Source organism: Oryx dammah, unplaced genomic scaffold (genome assembly GCF_014754425.2).
Source record: "Oryx dammah isolate SB20612 unplaced genomic scaffold, SCBI_Odam_1.1 HiC_scaffold_3, whole genome shotgun sequence".
Taxonomy (NCBI): Eukaryota; Metazoa; Chordata; class Mammalia; order Artiodactyla; family Bovidae; genus Oryx; species Oryx dammah.
Genome location: NW_024070187.1, coordinates 59,262,563 through 59,279,856, shown reverse-complemented (window position 1 = coordinate 59,279,856; position 17,294 = coordinate 59,262,563). Strand labels below are relative to the sequence as shown.

Genomic DNA, 17,294 nt, shown 5'->3' with positions numbered 1-17,294 from the left:
AGCGGCATTTCTGGGGCCCACCAGATTGGAGAACACTGCAGTGCACTGATTTAGGGACTCGGAATGGTGACTCTCAGTCAGTCTGCCATCACAGATCTCTATTTTAGGTTTTCATTTGCCTAGCACTCCACTCCCCATGCCTGCACTGAGAAGTGTGGTATTGTCAGAAGCTCAGCTTTCGGTGCAGTCAGTGGATTCTCCTTAAAGAATTTAGTTAACCAGGGCGCTCAAAGCCAGTGCACTGGGACAACCCAGAGGGATGGGATGGGGAGTGAGGTGGGAGGGGGGTTCGGGATGGGGGACACATGTATACCTGTAGCTGATTCATGTCAATGTATGGCAAAAAACACCACAGTATTGTAATGTAATTAGCCTCCAATTAAAATAAATAAATTAAAAAAAAAAAGAATTTGGTTTATGGTGAAAATGGCATAATTTGTCTTGTTTCTCTTTTTGCCAGGAAGTTTCAAGTTAAAGCAAACTCTCATAAATAAAATAGAAGGAATATTATTAAAAAAAGCAAACTCTCAGTTGCAGTAATTTTACATTGAACCATATGACTGCCTTTTTTGAGGATCTGAAATGGTTGGATGTAGTTCAAATTAATATTTAGCCTAACTGATTTATAGAATCACTTCCTTCTTCCATTTGGTTTTAAATTTTATTCTAATTTAAGAGCCTGCTAGAATATGTGTCTTCTATGGTAAACCACTTTATTCTTTTGGAAAGCAGATGGATATAAATTTTAATAAGTAAATAGAGTCCAGCTGTAATGTCCCATTAACCAATAGAGTGTTTAAAATACAGATTTTTTTCCTAATCTCCCTATTATTCAATAGGTGGTAAATGCTGTGCATTCTGCAACGAGGAGTATTTTGAGGGTTTCCCCCCTGTACAATTCCTGGGTGGCTATGAGAACAAGAAATTTAAAAATATATCTTTGTAGACAATGAATATTTATTGGCCAGTCCAAATGACACTTTTGCTTTCTGCATGAATTAGAGAATAATAGTGTCACAGAAGCCACCTCAGCCCTCAAGGTACTTGCTCACCAGGCTAGTTTTCTCCACCAGGGATCTCATTACAAAGATAAGCAGCAGTTACTAAAAACATTACATCTAATGGATGGTGTGGAATTTCATAATATATTTCCTCCATAGAGTCAGTGGCCTAGAGTAATGGGTGAGCCCCTTTATTGTCTAGAGGAAATATTTTTATTTATCTCTGTATAGCTTCTAGCTTAAGAGGTCCTTTGGGTTTTGTTTTTTTTTTTACCTTAGAAGAAACTGTAGGAGATATTTATTTAAAAAAGATAAAGACTAATCCTATTCATTAAATTCATTAAGTCAAAGGTTGAAATAAAAGGGAGGGAAATTTTTTTAATAAAAGATAAGGTTTTAATATGTCTGTACTGTACAAATTAGAGTGCCTCTCTTTTAAAAAAAGAGAAGGTGTATATCTTAAGTCTTTGAATCTTGGGTCACTTTTAACCATCATGTTGTTAATCATTGTCATAGGCCTTGGACTCATACTATTAGATCAGGTTATAGCAAAGAGGTATGTTAATCAGGGCAGGAGGAGAGTAGAAATGGCTTTCATCATCCAGAAGGGGCACCGTGTTTTGTTTTGTTTTGTTAACTTTATAATTTAACCGTAATTGTACCTGTGTATTTTTAAATGATCTGTCAGGGTAGCTTTCTTTATGCCCAAGGCCACATCATCCTTGTTCCTGCCTTGAAGTTTCAGACTGGGGGGTTTCTTTTCTCCCTCCTTCTTCCTCTCTTCTATGGTCCCATCTGCCTCTCTGGGAACTTACTAGACACCCATATATTAAGTCCCCAATATGTGTCAGCCACTGTGCTTGGCACCAAGGATGTAACTATGAACAAGCCCTTCATGGTTCCTGCCTTTATGGGTGATACTAAATGGAATAGTACTAGTGAGTAATTAGATGAGTTCTTCAGTCCCATGAAGCACTTTGTAGTATAACTATCCAGATAGCAAACTATCGAATATCTAAGTATATGACATGTCCTTATCACTTAGTCCAGGTCCCACCTCTTCTGTTAGTCTTTTTGTCACCATTTTATCAGTCAGCACTGTCTAGGTTATTCTTCAGTAACAATCAAGGCCCAGTAGCTCGGAACGGTCCTCATTCTACTAAATGTCTGTGCCATGTTGCCTGGAGGTACTGCTCCTTGTAGTATTGTCCTTATTCTTTGTCCAAGGCAGAAGGGGGTGCCACGGTTTAGAGTTTTGCCAGCCGTGGTGTTGGGAGGGAAAAATGCACTGACTCTTAAAACTTCTGCCTGGGAACAACACTTAACACTTTTTCTCACATTTCTCTTGCCAAAGCGAGTTACATGTCCAAGTGTGACTTCAGGGGATGGGGAGATATACTTCCCTAGGAAAGGGACTGGATGTATTCCTATCACTGCAGTGCCCTATGATCTCTGTGATCTCTCTAGTCATGCAGATCTTAAATGAAACTTCATCTTTCAACCCTGTGTAGTTACTTAATGTAAATGTGTGCCCCTCCCCAGTTAGATTGTAAATTCCCAGATAACTAGCACATGTTTTATACTTCCTTATGTGTAACTCAGCATGATGCTGGCCTTATGTTAGATTCTTAAAAATGATCTTAAATTGTATGAAGGCGAGAAGAGAGAATAATCAGAACTCTCTCCATGTTTTAATATAATGCTTGATAGTCTACTGAGGATCTGTGTATACTATCTCCTTTAATCTTTTCAAGGACCAAAGGACATAATATTATGCCTTTAGCAGATGAGAAAAGTGAGACCCAGACCTTGTACATGACTTGCTTACTATTACACCAAAAAAAAAAAAAAAAAAGTGATTGAGCTATATCTGAAACTATGAATTCTAAATCCTGGGCCAGTGATTTTTCCTACTCCTATAGTTGTTAATGTGAACACTCCGATTTTTAACTTCTGCTGAGGATCACACAGGGGAAGGGAGAAGGAAACTTCAGAAAGAATTGAAAGCCCGAGATATATCTCCTAGCATTTGGGTGATAGCAAAGCTGAGGGGGACACACAGCAAAACTCTCGGCTTGAATTCAGCAGGCCAGTGTACTAGTTTATCTATAGCTCCTGTAACAAATCATCATGAACTTGCTGGTTTAAAACAATATAAATTTGTTCTCTCACAGTCTGAAAGCCAGTAGTTCAACATCAGTTTCATGAAGCCCAAATCAAGATGTTTGTAGGCTCACTGTCTCCAGAGGTCCGGGGGAAGAATCCATTCCTTGCCTCCTCTTCCAGCTGCTGGTGGCTGCTGGCATTGTTTGGCTGTGCCATCACTCCTGTCTCCACATCCACTTTCTGTAGGCTTCTCTTCTAAGTTTGTGATCTCCCTCTGACTCTCCCTGGTAGGGATGTATGTGATTAGATTTAGAAGCTATTAGATTTAGATAATCCAGTAAACTATCCCCATGTCAAGATCATCAGCTTTGCTCAATGTTACAGTGGCAGCTTGGACGGGAGGGGAGTTTGGGAGAAAATGGATACATGCGTATGTATAGTTGAGTCCCTTTGCTCTCCACCTGACACCATCACAACATTGTTAATCGACTATACTCCAAAATAAAATAAAAATGTTTTAAAAAGAGGTCATCAATTTAATCATATCTGCAAAGATCCCTTTTCCATATTAGGTAACATCGACAGGTTCCAGAGATGAGGGTCTGATATTGATACCTTTGGGACCATTAGGGTGGTGGGAACCTCCTTCTGCTACTCCACTTTTCTTCCCTGCTCTGCCCCTTTTATCCTCGCCCATCTCTGTCTCCCCTCCAAGTGCTACAGGTTATATGGTATATTGGAAGGATCTCTGGAGTCTGATACACATCCTGTTAATTCCTGGATCTACCTCTTCTTGGCTATGTGACTTTGGCGAGTAAACTACCCTGAGCCTCAGTGTCATTCTGTGTAGAGACAGAAGCCTTAGAACCTATGTGCAGCTTGGTGTGAGATGATAAATGAGAAGAGGGCCTGGCAGGGGCACCTGGCACAATGAATGGGCACCTACCTGAGTGCCCCAACTCCGCCTCTGCACTGTCCCTCATTTAGGCTCCCCATCCTCTGCACCCACAGGGCTGGGCCTGGTGGGCTGCAGGAAGAGGATGCTGCCCACTGACATCCCTGGAGCACCTCCTCCCATTTATTTTTCTTAGTGAATCTAAAAATACACAATGTTTATTAAATAATTAATCATCCTTTCCTAGAAGGGTTATTTCATTTCACGGGTGAACAGTTTATTGCCAGAGAAACTATGTCTTCCTCCAAAATGATGTATAACATGATTTGGTATCTACATTTTTAGACACTTCAATGTTTTTTTTCTCTCTGCCAGTTAAACTTGAAGGTAATGTAGTACGTATTCATTTGCACTTTTTTTCTTTTCTAGAGATATAGATGTGCATAGCAGTAGAATAACCTCATATTTTTCCATTTCTAAAATAGTATGTAAAACCTGATGTTAGTGTGCGTGAACGCCAATAAATTTTAGTATTTAGTAAATATTGATGTATTTAGTAATGAATACCATAGTAGCAAGGCTTTATAATATTAAGCCTATGAAGAAAATTAAAGTTATATAATTGGCAAGGAAACGAATGCAAAAGTAAAAAGAAAAAGATATGAAAGCCATTTTTTTCTCAAACCCATTTTTGTGGTTTTACATACTTGTCTGCCTTCAGAATCTAAAATGCTAGCCTAGTTTGTTTATAAAGCAGTTCCTTTAGACATTTGCCTTATTTTTAGGAAATATTGATCCTAATGCTAGGTTAGTAAATAGGGATTATTTGCCATCTTGTCTCTAATGACACAAGGGGTCTGAAATGCTGGGTAGAGAAGAACCAGGAAACCAAAACCAGCTTTGGGTGAGGGGTTCCTTGATCTGCTAGTCGTGTCTGCCATGGAGCAAAACATAGGCGTGGCACAGCATGACTAAAGCACAAGTAATTATTGGAATGTACTCCATCTAGGCCATTGCACAGTTAGCTTGACCCAGAGTCATTGGTTAGCATTAACTTTTACACAGGAAAGGCAAAAAAATGAGGGGAAAGAAGAAAGTGGTCAAATATTGAATACTCTCAATACATATCCATTATATCTGAAACTTGATGATTTCTTGATAAATATTGAGGGAAGAAAGGAGGGAGAGACTTGTTCTAGAGTACTGTGACCATGCGTGCCGTGGGAAAACTTGTTTTCAGGACCTGACTGAATTTGGGGCTGAGTTTCTGGCAGCTCCCGGCACAGAGAGGTCCTCAGTGTTCAGAACGACCAAGCACATCCTGTAACTTCATTTGTGGATAAACAGCATAAATGCGGTGTTCAAATAGTAAATCCTTAAAGCATTTGCATTGCCTAACAACAGATGCACAGTGCTGGCAACAATGTGGTCTTTTGTTTTTGGTTGCCACACCACTGGAAGGAGTAAGATGGACTTTTAAGATTTGAATCCCAGCCCTGCCACCAACTGTTAAGGTCTTCTTGTGCAAGTTATGTAACCTCTTCAGTACATCCATTTCCTCATCAGAGAATAACATTGTGTCCCACCTAGGAGTAACCAGGTGACACTTTTTTTTAATCTGTTGTTTTAAAATTATTTTTTAATTGAAGATAGTTGAATTACAATGCTTTGTTAATTACTGCTGTACAGCAAAGTGACTCAGTTATACATATATACACATTCTTTTCATAGTCTTAGATTCATATTTTTTTTAATATAATTGCTGAGCTTTTGGTAAGAGTTGAGAACAGTGTCTGGCACATCCATAGTGAGAACCCCAGTCCTTTGGCCGTCAGTTCCATTCCTCTCCTCCCCTACTGACCTCTGACCCTGCAGGCGGTTTCTAGCTTTCCCCTGGGTTTGGCCCCTGGAAGCAGTGAAGGCTGGGGGAAGGGAGAGCATGGTTCCTCTCCCCACTGTTCGCCTCCAGGCTGTGCCTCCTCATGGCTCCAGCCACCCCTGCCCAGGCTGCCAAGGCTGCGGCTCTGCTGGGAGCCTCTACCGCCTCCTCCGTGGGCCCTTCAGCAGCCTGGAGGTGGCAGGTCGCTTCCTGCTGTTGCTAATTCCGAGTGCCGCTCTGTCTCCTGTTTGCTTTTCAGCTCTTCCACCACCAATATGTTTCAAATACTTAGAGCAGTTTTTGTTTTCCTTGTTGTGCCTTTAATGATAAGACTGTCGCTGTTGTTGTTGTTCCTGTTGTCATCATTGTCTCATGCATCAGAGGAAACTCTGGAGTAACCTTGAGGCTCAGGAAGTGAAATGAGTTAACCAGGATCCCATAGCTGGTGGGTGACAGACGCCAGCATAAAACCCTTTTCACTCGATCTCTCCTACCAGCCTTTGGATGGGCTAGTATCCTTGACTCTTAATTAGTCTGAACATACAATGTATGTCTTGCCTAGAGGCCCACTTCCTTTTTGACTCCCACATACTGGAGTCTCATATGCTGAGGAACAGTCATCCTCACCACCAGCGATTGCTTTTGGGATCACACATCACCAAGTCAGAACTGACCTCAGTCTTCATAGGAGGGAGCGGGTTCCACCACAGTAGAGGGTGGGGGGTTACTAAAGATCATTGATTACAAGCAACAGAAATTGCATGATCTTAAGCAAAAGACACGGCTTCCCAGGTGGTGCAGTGGTAAAGAATCCACCTGCCAATGCAGGAGACACGGGTTCAATCCCTGGGTTGGGAAGATCCCCTGGAGGAGGAAATGGCTACCCATTCCCATCCTCTTGCCTGGGAAATCCCATGGACAGGGGAGCCTGAAGAGCTGCAGACCATGGGGTTGCAAAGAGTCAGAAGTGCCTTTGTGACTGAGTGCACACACATGCAAGCAAAAGACAGTTTGGTTGTCTCCTGAAACCCTGAGGCAGGGAGACGACCAAGATGAGAGAGGAGGGAGTGAGAAGTGTCAGGACCACATCTATCTTTCCTCTCGATTCTTGGCTTCGTCCTCTCTTCTTAATTCTTATGGTAGAAATGACCCTGCACATTCCTTTTCCAGCCAGTGTGAGTACAGTGTCTCAGTTACAAATTCCTAAGGGAAGAGACTCATACTCAGCATAGACCAGGCATAGACCATCCTGGTCAAACTGACTGGCCAGGTCACTTCATACAAGATGTCAACCAGGGGGACTTCGTTGATGATCCAGTGACTAAAACTCCGTGCTCCCAATGCAGGAGGTCCCAGGTTTGATTCCTGGTCGGGGAACTAGATCCCACATGCCACCACTAAAGATCCCACATGCTGCATCTAAGACCTGGCGTAGCCATATAAATAAAGATATTAAAAAAAAAAAAAAAAGATGTCAACCAAGGCCCTGCTGCTGCCACATAGGTTGGGACAGTGTGGTATTTCCCAGAAAAGGGGATCGTAAGTGTGCACTAGAGAGCTCACTTCAAGATTTCTAACAGTCTAATTCATAATCAAAGGAAGCCACATTTGGGTGCCCATCATCTGCCAGAAACAGTGGTAATCACATTATATCTTGTTTTCTTTGTTTTTTTTTAATTTTAATTCTTAATAACAGCATTAGGAAACAGATTTTATTATTTGCATTTTGTGGGTAAGAAGAGGACAAAGGGAAAATTATGCATTTGCTAAGAGTCGGACACGACTGAGCGACTTCACTTTCACTTTTCACTTTCATGTGTTGGGGAAAGAAATGGCAACCCACTCGAGTGTTCTTGCCTGGAGAATCCCAGGGACGGCGGAGCCTGGTGGGCTGCTGTCTATGGGGTCACACAAAGTCGGACGCGACTGAAGCGACTTAGCACCAGCAGCAGGCTGAAAAAAGAATTTGCTGAGAATAATGCTCGCAGTTTTGTAGCTTTAAGAGAAAGTCTTGGGGGGTGGCAGGTTTAAATAATTAGTCTCTGTAGTCACTAGGCTCTGGCTTTTTGCTAGGAACTCAGTTTGGAATATATGATTTTCCTTTCTTTAGGGGGAAAGATAAAAAGCAGAGGAGGATTTACTGTTATGATAATGAACCTTAAAATTTAGAGCCCCTTTCAAGGCTCTGGGGAGGGGGCTTAGGGTTGAGTTCACATACTGTTTATAAAACTTGCAAAAGGAAGATATTTTTGTATTCATTTTCTTAAAGACATCCCCAGAAATTGTCTCAGCTTTAGGTCCCATAAAACCTGAATCAACTCTGATAATTAATTAATATAATTAACTAACAATGTATAAAAGGAACATAGTTTGTAACAAAGAGCAGGTTTTTTTAATAGGTTCGGCAATTTCTAAACATGTCAGAAATAATGGTAAATGGATAAATCATCTCAGAGGACATGTGAACTTTGTGTGGAACTTACTTTAATTGAAAGAGTTAGATGGAACATTAAGTAGATGAAAATCCAAGTTGGTCTTAGCTTGTGTACTGTTTGATCAGCTTGTATGTGCTATATTTTATTTATTGCATGTATGCATGTTAGTCATATCCAACTCTTTGCGACCCCATGGACTGTAGCTTACCAGGCTTCTCTGTCCATGGGATTTTTCTGGCAAGAATACTGGAATGGTTTGCCATTTCCTACTCCAGGGTATCTTCCCAACCCAGGGATGAACTCACGTCTCCTGCATTGGGAGGAGGATTCTTTACCACTGAGCCACATGGGACGTCCATATTTTATTACATTTTATTTACTTGTGATGAGAGGAGAAATTTTGGAGAAATGAGTTAGGTCCCAGTCTGGCTTCACCTCTTGTAAATAAATTCACTCATTCTTTTTGAGACTATTTTATCTGTAAAGGAAGATGTTAATAATAATAGTTGACTTAATAGGGATAACTGAATTCTGTAATGAAATGATAGATATGAACAGACATTTGTTCAGATCTGAAGATGTAAAATGCTGCACAAATGTTAATAACTAGTAGCTGTACAATGCTATACCAGTAGTACACTAGTGAGTGAAGTCGCTCAGTCGTGTCTGACTCTTTGCGACTCCTTGGACTGTAGCCTAACCAGGTTCCTCCGTCCATGGTATTTTCCAGGCAAGAATACTGGAGTGGGGTGCCATTTCCTTCTCCAGGAGATCTTCCCGACCCAGGGATTGAACCCAGGTCTCCCGCATTGTAGGCAGATGCTTTACCGTCTGAGCCACCAGGACTAAATGGCCATTCTGCTAGATCAAGATTTAGCAAACTTTTTCTATAAAAGGCCAGACTATAAATACATTAGGTTGTATGGATCATTCTGTCTCTGTCTCAACTACTTAACTCTGCCCCTGTTAGGCAGAAATAACTATAGAGAAGATATAAATGAATGGGTGTGGCTATGTTCCAATAAAGCTTTATTTTTTTATTTGTAAAAACAAGGGCAGCTATGCTAGATGATGTACCAAAATTGACCCAAAATGCCACAGTCCTTCCCAATTAGGAACTTCCAGTTGAGCAGAAGGTAAAACAAATAATAGCAATTATAAGTAATGTTTTTATTTAAACTCAATTTTGGAGGATCGAAATGCTGGCACATTTTATCTGCTTTACTTTCCATAGTTCCCTGATGTAGCTGATATCTCTTTGGGGGGTGAGCAAAGTGGGGTGAAGGAAGGAGTCAAGGTTAAGAAGTTAGGGGTCAGAATGCTACCTTCTTTCTCTTTCTGTTTCCTGGCTCTGGAATTGGTAATAATGGGGTGAGCTCCTGTTTGATCCCTTCTCTGGGATTCAGGCTCAACAGCAAGTGCCTAAGCATAGAGATTTTTAACCACCAAGAAATTAGGTCGTTCTGTTTTTTAATCTTTTAATTATTTTTAAACATCACTGAGATGCACAGATCGGTGAACTTTGGAAAACTGGAATAAAGGAGTTTTCAGTTCAGTTCAGTCACTCTTTCTCTAAAGAAGACATATAAATGCCCAGCAAGTGCATGAAAAGATGCTCAACATTACTAACCATCAGGGAAATGCAAATCAAAACCACAGTGAGATATCACTTCATACCTATCAAAAAGACAACAAATAACAAGTGTTGGCAACGATGTGGAGAAAAGGGAAGCATTGTGCACTGTTGCTGAGGATGTAAACTGATGTGGCAGCTATGGAAAACAGTACAGAGATTGCTAAAGAAATTAAAAATAGAACTAACCTTTGATTTAGCAGTTCCATTCCTGGGTATTTATCTACAGAAAACAAAAACACTAGTCAGCAAAGATACATGCCCTCCTATGTTTATTGCAGCATTGTTTACAATAGTCAAGATATGAAAGCAACATAAGTATCTATCAGTAGATGCGTGGATTAATGAGATGTGTGTGTATATATGCATACAATGGAATATTAGTCATGAAAAAGAAACGAAATCTTATCATTATATGACAACATGGATATATGTAGAAGGTTTTATGCTAAGTGAAATAAGTCAAAGACAAATACTGTATGATTTCACTTATATGTGGAATATAAAAAATGAAACAAACATAACAAAACAGAAAGAGAGTTATGGATACAGAGAACAAACAAGTGGTTGCCAGAGGTAAGAGTTGGGTGGGAAAGAAGTAGGTGCAGGAGATTAAGAGGTACAAACTTCCAGTTGCAAAATAAATGAATCAGGGGTATGAAATGTAGTGTGTGGGGATAATTGGTCAATAACTATGTAATGTCTTTGTATGGTGACATAGTATAACTAGACTTATCCTGGTGATCATTTTGAAATACATGGAAATATCCAATTGCCTATGTTGTATAACAGGTACTAACGTAGTTTGAAGGGGCAATTACATTAATACTTCAGAAATAAACAGACTCATAGGAAAAAGAGATCAGAGGTGGGGGAGTGCGGAGAGGGGGAATTGGATGAAGGCAGTCAAAAGGTACAAGCTCCCAGTTATAAGAATAATGTGTCCTAGAGATGTGATGTATGACATGGTAACTATAATTAACATTGCTGTATGTTATATATGACAGTTGTTAAGGGAGTAAATCCTAAGAATCATCAGCATAGGAAAAAATTTTCTCTCTTTAATTTTGTATCTATGTGAAATGATGAATATTCAGTAAATCTGTGGTAATCATTTCATGATGCATGTAAGTCAAATCACTATACTCTACATTTTAAACTTATATAGTGATGTATGTCAATTATACCTCAATAAAACTGGAAGTAAAAAAATTTTTAGAGAAAAGAGGTTGGGTCTTATAATAAAATTTATCCTCCTCCCCCAAAATTATGCTAAGTGAGAAAAGCAAGATTCACAGACTATATATGATATGATTCCATCTATACAATGTTTTAAAAGACAGAACTGTAGAGATGTAAACCAGACCAGTGGTGGGCTCAAGGAGAAGGAACATGTAATTTCTTTCAAGAACTTCTCTTGGCTTCCCTCCACCAGCCTCTAACCTCTTACCCCTGCCCCCGTCTTCTCTGTCAAGGATTTAATATCAATTTAAGGTAGAGTTTATATTGCAAAACACAAATGTGATTTTTCTCTAATTTTAATCATGGAAATTGCCAGAGAGCAGGCGTTCACCTTGGCCCCTCCAGTGTCACTGCTGAGTGAGCCTGAGGGGAGCCTGGCTGTGTCTTCACCCTGCTGTCAGTGCCCCTGCACCACCTTGCGGTTCTGTGTCCCAGAGAGCAAGCCAGAGGGGGTTCAGAAGGGAGATAGTTGAGCAGATGCCTTTGAAGAACTGAGTGTTGTCCTGGTTCTATTAGGATCCTGAATCATCAAGGTAACAGTTTATGCTCAGCTCCCACCCCTAGCAGTTGGGAACATGAGGACTGTTGGGTAAGGTCAGGGGAAGACGGGTAAGTCTCTTTATAATCCACTGAGTGCCAGGAAGTTGCCCACTGTCTTCAATCTAGAGGGAGGTTCTGTCTGCTGAATATTGCATGAAGAATATGGGCTATGTTCCCTACCTAGGGCTTGGGAATGTCTTCCTCTTACAAAGATTTTTATTGTACACATTTACTATAAATAGCCTTTGCATTTTATAGAGCAGGACAAGAAGGTTCCAGGCCATTGAACATGATAATTTTTCCCCCAATATTTTCTTTCTGTGTATCTGATGTTTCATACAGCAGTGGAGGTTTTCTTTTACAAATGCACATTATAGTTTCTTCCAAGAACAGCCATCAAGTACCCTGTCCTTTAAAATAAGTTGGGAAATATTACTCTTGGTCCGCCACTCCCTGGTTTTCATTGCCTGGGTTCATTGTAGATCTGAAGTTGCATTCTTTTTTGCTGTTTCTTTGTCATTGTGGCCTTGTTTGGCTCATTTATCTCTGGGTTCTTGCCACTCCAAGTGGAGTCTTTGGACTAGAGCATTAGAATCACCTGGGAGCTTTTTTTTTAAGACATGCAGGCCCCACCCCAAACCTACTGATTGAGAATTGGCATTTTAACAGATCCTCAGAGATGCATTTGCACATTAAAGTGGGAAAGGCTTCAATCCTGCCCAAATGTCCCACCTGCTCTGTTGATAGCCTTGTTAGGACCACGTGTGACCCTCAGACGTGCACCCCTGGTGAATTATCTTGACGGACAGTATAGGTGTGAGCGTGGGTGCATGCACTTTGCTATGAACTTAGTTTAGTCAGTGCTCAAAGACACAAAACCACAAAAGGCATAGCTGAGCTCCCAGGAGCTTGGAGTCTAGTGGGGGACACAGAGTCTAGTGCTCTAGCACTGCATTGTGGTGTCATCTGACTTCCTTCACCCACACAGAGTTCCTGCCCCCTTCTCTGAAAACAGTTTCTCCATGTGTAGTCCACAGGCCACCTGCCTCCCAGTCCTTGGGGTTCTGTGAAAAGAGCACGGGGTCACTCCAGAGCTTCCGGATCATGCCCTTGGAGTGAGCCCAGGCATCTTCATTTTTAAAATTATTATGCACATTATAATCTGAGGGCCACTGACACAGGTACAGCTTTGATATCCTCAATGATTACACACTTTGATAGGAAAGGATGTTTATATATAATCTCAAATGTTCAAGGACTCATTCAGAGCTTTCCTTATCCTAAGTTCAGGGGGAGTTTTGCATGGCCTCCAAACTCAAAGCTGCTTCTATCTTTGGGTGAGGCAATGTCAGGATCTTGTGGATAGTATTTAAAGATTGTTCAGATCATATGTTTATATTTTCTAGCAGCATGTTTTCCAGGAGCAAATTAGAATCCTTTGCTCTATAATGAGTTAACAGCGTGAACATTGTTATGACAATCCCATGACTTTCTTGTTTAATGTTTATACTCATCTAATCAAACAAATTGAAATTGGATTATGGCTGTTGCACATTATAGCAGTTATTATCCAGTTTAAATGCAGGTCTGAAGGAAATAAAATTGATTTTTCTATGGTACTCGCAGGCACTGTAGGTTATTGGTGTGCTGTTTGAATTTCCAATTAGGTTTGTACAGAGGAGAATAAGATTAGTGCTTGGACTTTTTAAAAATTTTCTTAATGTATTATGTAAATAAAGTGATATTTCATTCTAATTAGGGAGGTAGATGACTTTAAAAAGTTTGGTGATCTGCTTTCATATTTTTATTTAAAGCATGTCAGGTTTTAACATGGATAATAATTTTGAGGAACATTTTTAGAAAGAAAAGAAAATAATAGAGTAGAATACCATTATAATACTCAGTTACTACAGTAACAGCTACCCTATTTTTCAGGGAATGAGCTGTAATATGTGCCAGAATTTCACAGATAACTGAACTTATCTTTCAATAAACCAAACCCTTGTTTTTAAAAAGCTGCCTTTATTTTGCAAACACCTTTTGTATATCTGTTCTGTGTAAGCACCATGCCCAATGCTAGGGGCTCAGGGTTGATCCAACACAGACAGGTCCTTCACAACAAAGATATGCCCGACCACTGACTGCTCTGAAAGCAGAGCTATGGGCCAGAAAACACAGAAGCAAGAATGGCAAGCCCTGGAGAGTGGGGAAAGGCTCCAGGGAAAAGGTGCCTTTAGATCTCGACCTCAATTCAGAAGTAGGAGTTACATGGATATTTAAGTAGAAATACAATTTATTCCTTAAATCCTAAAGGCATCACATGCTGATTATGTGCTTGTTATAAAGGTACCCATAAAAAGATTAATTATTAAGTTCCATCATTTTTAAATGTGTTAAATGTAGCACTTTGTTCAGGAAATGTGCTTGCTTCTGAAAATATAATGGAGAACAGTCCACAAATCCACTCTTAGTTTTGGTAGTCTGCTATAATGAGTCACAGAACTCACTCACAGCTAAAGGCTACAATTAAACTCAGCCAGGAAGAGAGGCACATAGGACGAGTCCAGAAGAGGCTCACACGTGGAGCTTCCATTGTCTTCTTCCTGGGGAAGTTCATCCAAGCCTTGGTGTCCACAATTTTTATGGGGGGTGCCCATCATGTGGGTGTGGTTGACCATACACATGACTAAGCCAGAGGTGGAACTAATGCTCAATGACCCAAAGCCCTGACCCTAAACCACATTGTTAGACTATCTAGTGTGACCCAAGACCCCTGGGAAAACAAAAACACTCATATCAGGTGTGACATTCAGTTCAGTTCAGTCGCTCGGCCGTGTCCAACTCTTTGCAACCCCATGGACTGCAGCACGCCAGGCTTCCCTGTCCATCACCAACTCCCAGAGCCTACTCAAACCCACGTCCATCGAGTCGGTGATGCCATCCAACCATCTCATCCTCTGTCGTCCCCTTCTCCTGCTTTCAGTCCTTCCCAGCATCAGGGTCTTTTCCGATGGATCGGTTCTTCGCATCAGGTGGCCAAAGTATTGGAGTTTCAGCATCAGTCCTCCAATGAATATTCAGGACTGATCTCCTTGCAGTCCAAGGGACTCTCAAGTATCTTCTCCAACACCACAGTTCAAAAGCATCAGTTTTTCAGCGCTCAGCTTTCTTTGTAGTCCAATACTCACATCCATACATGACTACTGGAAAAACCATAGCTTTGACTAGATGGACCTTTGTTGGCAAAGTAATGTCTCTACTTTTTAACATGCTGTCCCATGCTCTTAAAAAGTACCTGCCAGAAGCCAAGGGCAAAGTCCAGACCTCTCTTTGGCCAAGGCTGAATTCTTTACTGTAGAGGAACAAAACCAGACACTACTATAAGTTTACAGAACTCACAATAAAGTGAAGATCATAAAGTGAAGAAGGTGAAGACTGTGCAGGAAGAGTCTGGATGCTTAGGGTGTGGGGTGGATGGCACTGTCAGTTAAGAGTTTCACAAGGAAGTAGACAGAAGTCTGAAGGGTGAGAGGGATTTCAGTTTCAGTTCAGTCGCTAAGTTGTGTCCAACTCTTTGTGACCCCGTGGACTGCAGCACGCCAGGCTTCCCTGTCTATCCCCAACTCCCAGAGCCTACTCAAACTCATGTCCATTGAGTCAGTGATGCCATCCAACCATCTCATCCTCTGTCATCCCCTTCTTCTCCCGCCTTCAATCTTTCCCAGCATCAGGATCTTTTCCAATGAGTCAGTTCTTTGCATCAGGGGGCCAAAGTATTGGAGTTTCAGCTTCAGCATCAGTCCTTCCAGTGAATATTCAGAACTAATTTCCTTTAGGATGGACTGGTTGGATCTCCTTGCTGTCCAAGGGACTCTCAAGAGTCTTCTCCAACACCACAGATCAAAAGCATCAATTCTTTGGCGCTGAGCTTTCTTTATAATCCAACTCTCACATAGCCAGGTAAGTAGTGCAGCAAAGAGCATTTCAAGAGGAAGGGGTGGTTGGTGCAAAAACCCTGAAGTGGGAAGTAGCTGAGCATGTTCCAGAAACTGGAAGAAGAGGAGACCAGAGCAGACAGGAGGAGGAAGGAATGTGGTTGCAGCACTGACTAGAGAGGAAGTAGGGACCAGATTCCAAGTAGCCTCAGAGACCCTGAAAATGATTATGGACCTTATTTCCAATCGCTGGAAAGCCACTGTAAAGTTTAAAAGCAGGAGCATGGATGCTCAGGTGTGTGACTTGTCTATTTAAAGGGTCATGTGTGTGGCTGCTGTGAGAATGGCCAGTTGGGTACAGAGTGAAAACAGGGAGACTCAAGACTATTGGGACCATCCCAACAGGAAGAGTCAGCGGCTGGCACCAAGGGTTGGCCATGAAGTAGGAGAGAGGAGGAGAGGTTGAGACAGTAGTAGGAGGTAGAGATGGCAGGTCTTGGTAAGCAAGTGGACCCTTGGCTGTGACCCTGTGCTGTCACCGTTGGCACCTGGCAGTCCTGTCTGATTTGTGGCTTCCATTTGGCAGTAGGCAGAGAAGCAGATGACCAAACTGACCAGAATTATGTGTACGGCAGGAGGGCACCCTCTGACAGAGTAACAGGTGCAGTCCTGTGAAGTTGGTTCGTTTCTAGACTTGGCGGTACCTGTTCTGACTGCTGAGCCCCAAGACTCAAATCCACCCACTCAACTTCTAAAATGGGCCGTGTTCCAAACAGTTGTGTTTGCCAGAAGTTCATTGTAAACAATTCTTCTTTATAACTGAGGTATTACTGGTCATAGATTGAATACACCATGAATTAAATCATGTCCCCCTTGGGAGACAACTGCTAACCAGAAAAGCCTACTATATGGTTGTCAGCATAAAGCGTGACACTTTTTAGGAAGAGCTTAATAAATGCTGAACGAGTGAGATGTTTACTCCTCTTTTAAAACAGGAACATTAAAGAGTTTCTAGTATATCTGTCATGTGTTTTACTAAACCCAGACAAGCCCTTTCAGTTACGTACTCCCTTGATTTTCCATGTTTATTTTGTATTTTCTGTTCTCTATAAAAGGAGTGTTTTGAACTTTTAATTTGGAAGAAACCATGGCTGATGTTCCCTGCCTGTTTCATTCTGTAATTGCTCAATCAGATAACTTATTCTTGCCCAGAAACAGAGAGAAGAAATACTTTAGGCACATATAGAACACACTCAGTAAAAGACCTTGGGTTTTCCTTTCAAAACTAGGATTTTGGCCAGCAGCTGGCAAACACTCTTCCTTAAAATACTGTTATCTAGCCAAGGGGATACTTTTCTGCTTCCATATGTGTAGGGGGAGGGGAGCTCTCAGTTAAAGATGACAGTACTGCGGTACCTTGGAGAAGGAAATGGCAACCCACTCCAGTACTCTTGCCTGGAGAATTCCATGGACAGAGGAGCTTGGTGGGCTGCTGTCCATGGGGTCGCACAGAGTTGGACATGACTGAATCAACTTTGCGTGGATGCATGCATTGGAGAAGGAAATGACAACCCACTCCAGTATGCTTGCCTGGAGAATCCCAAGGACAGACGAGCCTGGTGGGCTGC

General features: G+C 41.4%; 1 protein-coding gene across 6 annotated transcripts in view; it reads left to right on the top strand.

Annotated features, from left to right (window-relative positions):
• The window catches only part of APBB2 (amyloid beta precursor protein binding family B member 2), a 376,132-nt gene that overhangs the window by 321,741 nt on the left and 37,097 nt on the right, over nucleotides 1-17,294 (top strand). The gene's annotated exons all lie outside the window — the stretch shown is intronic.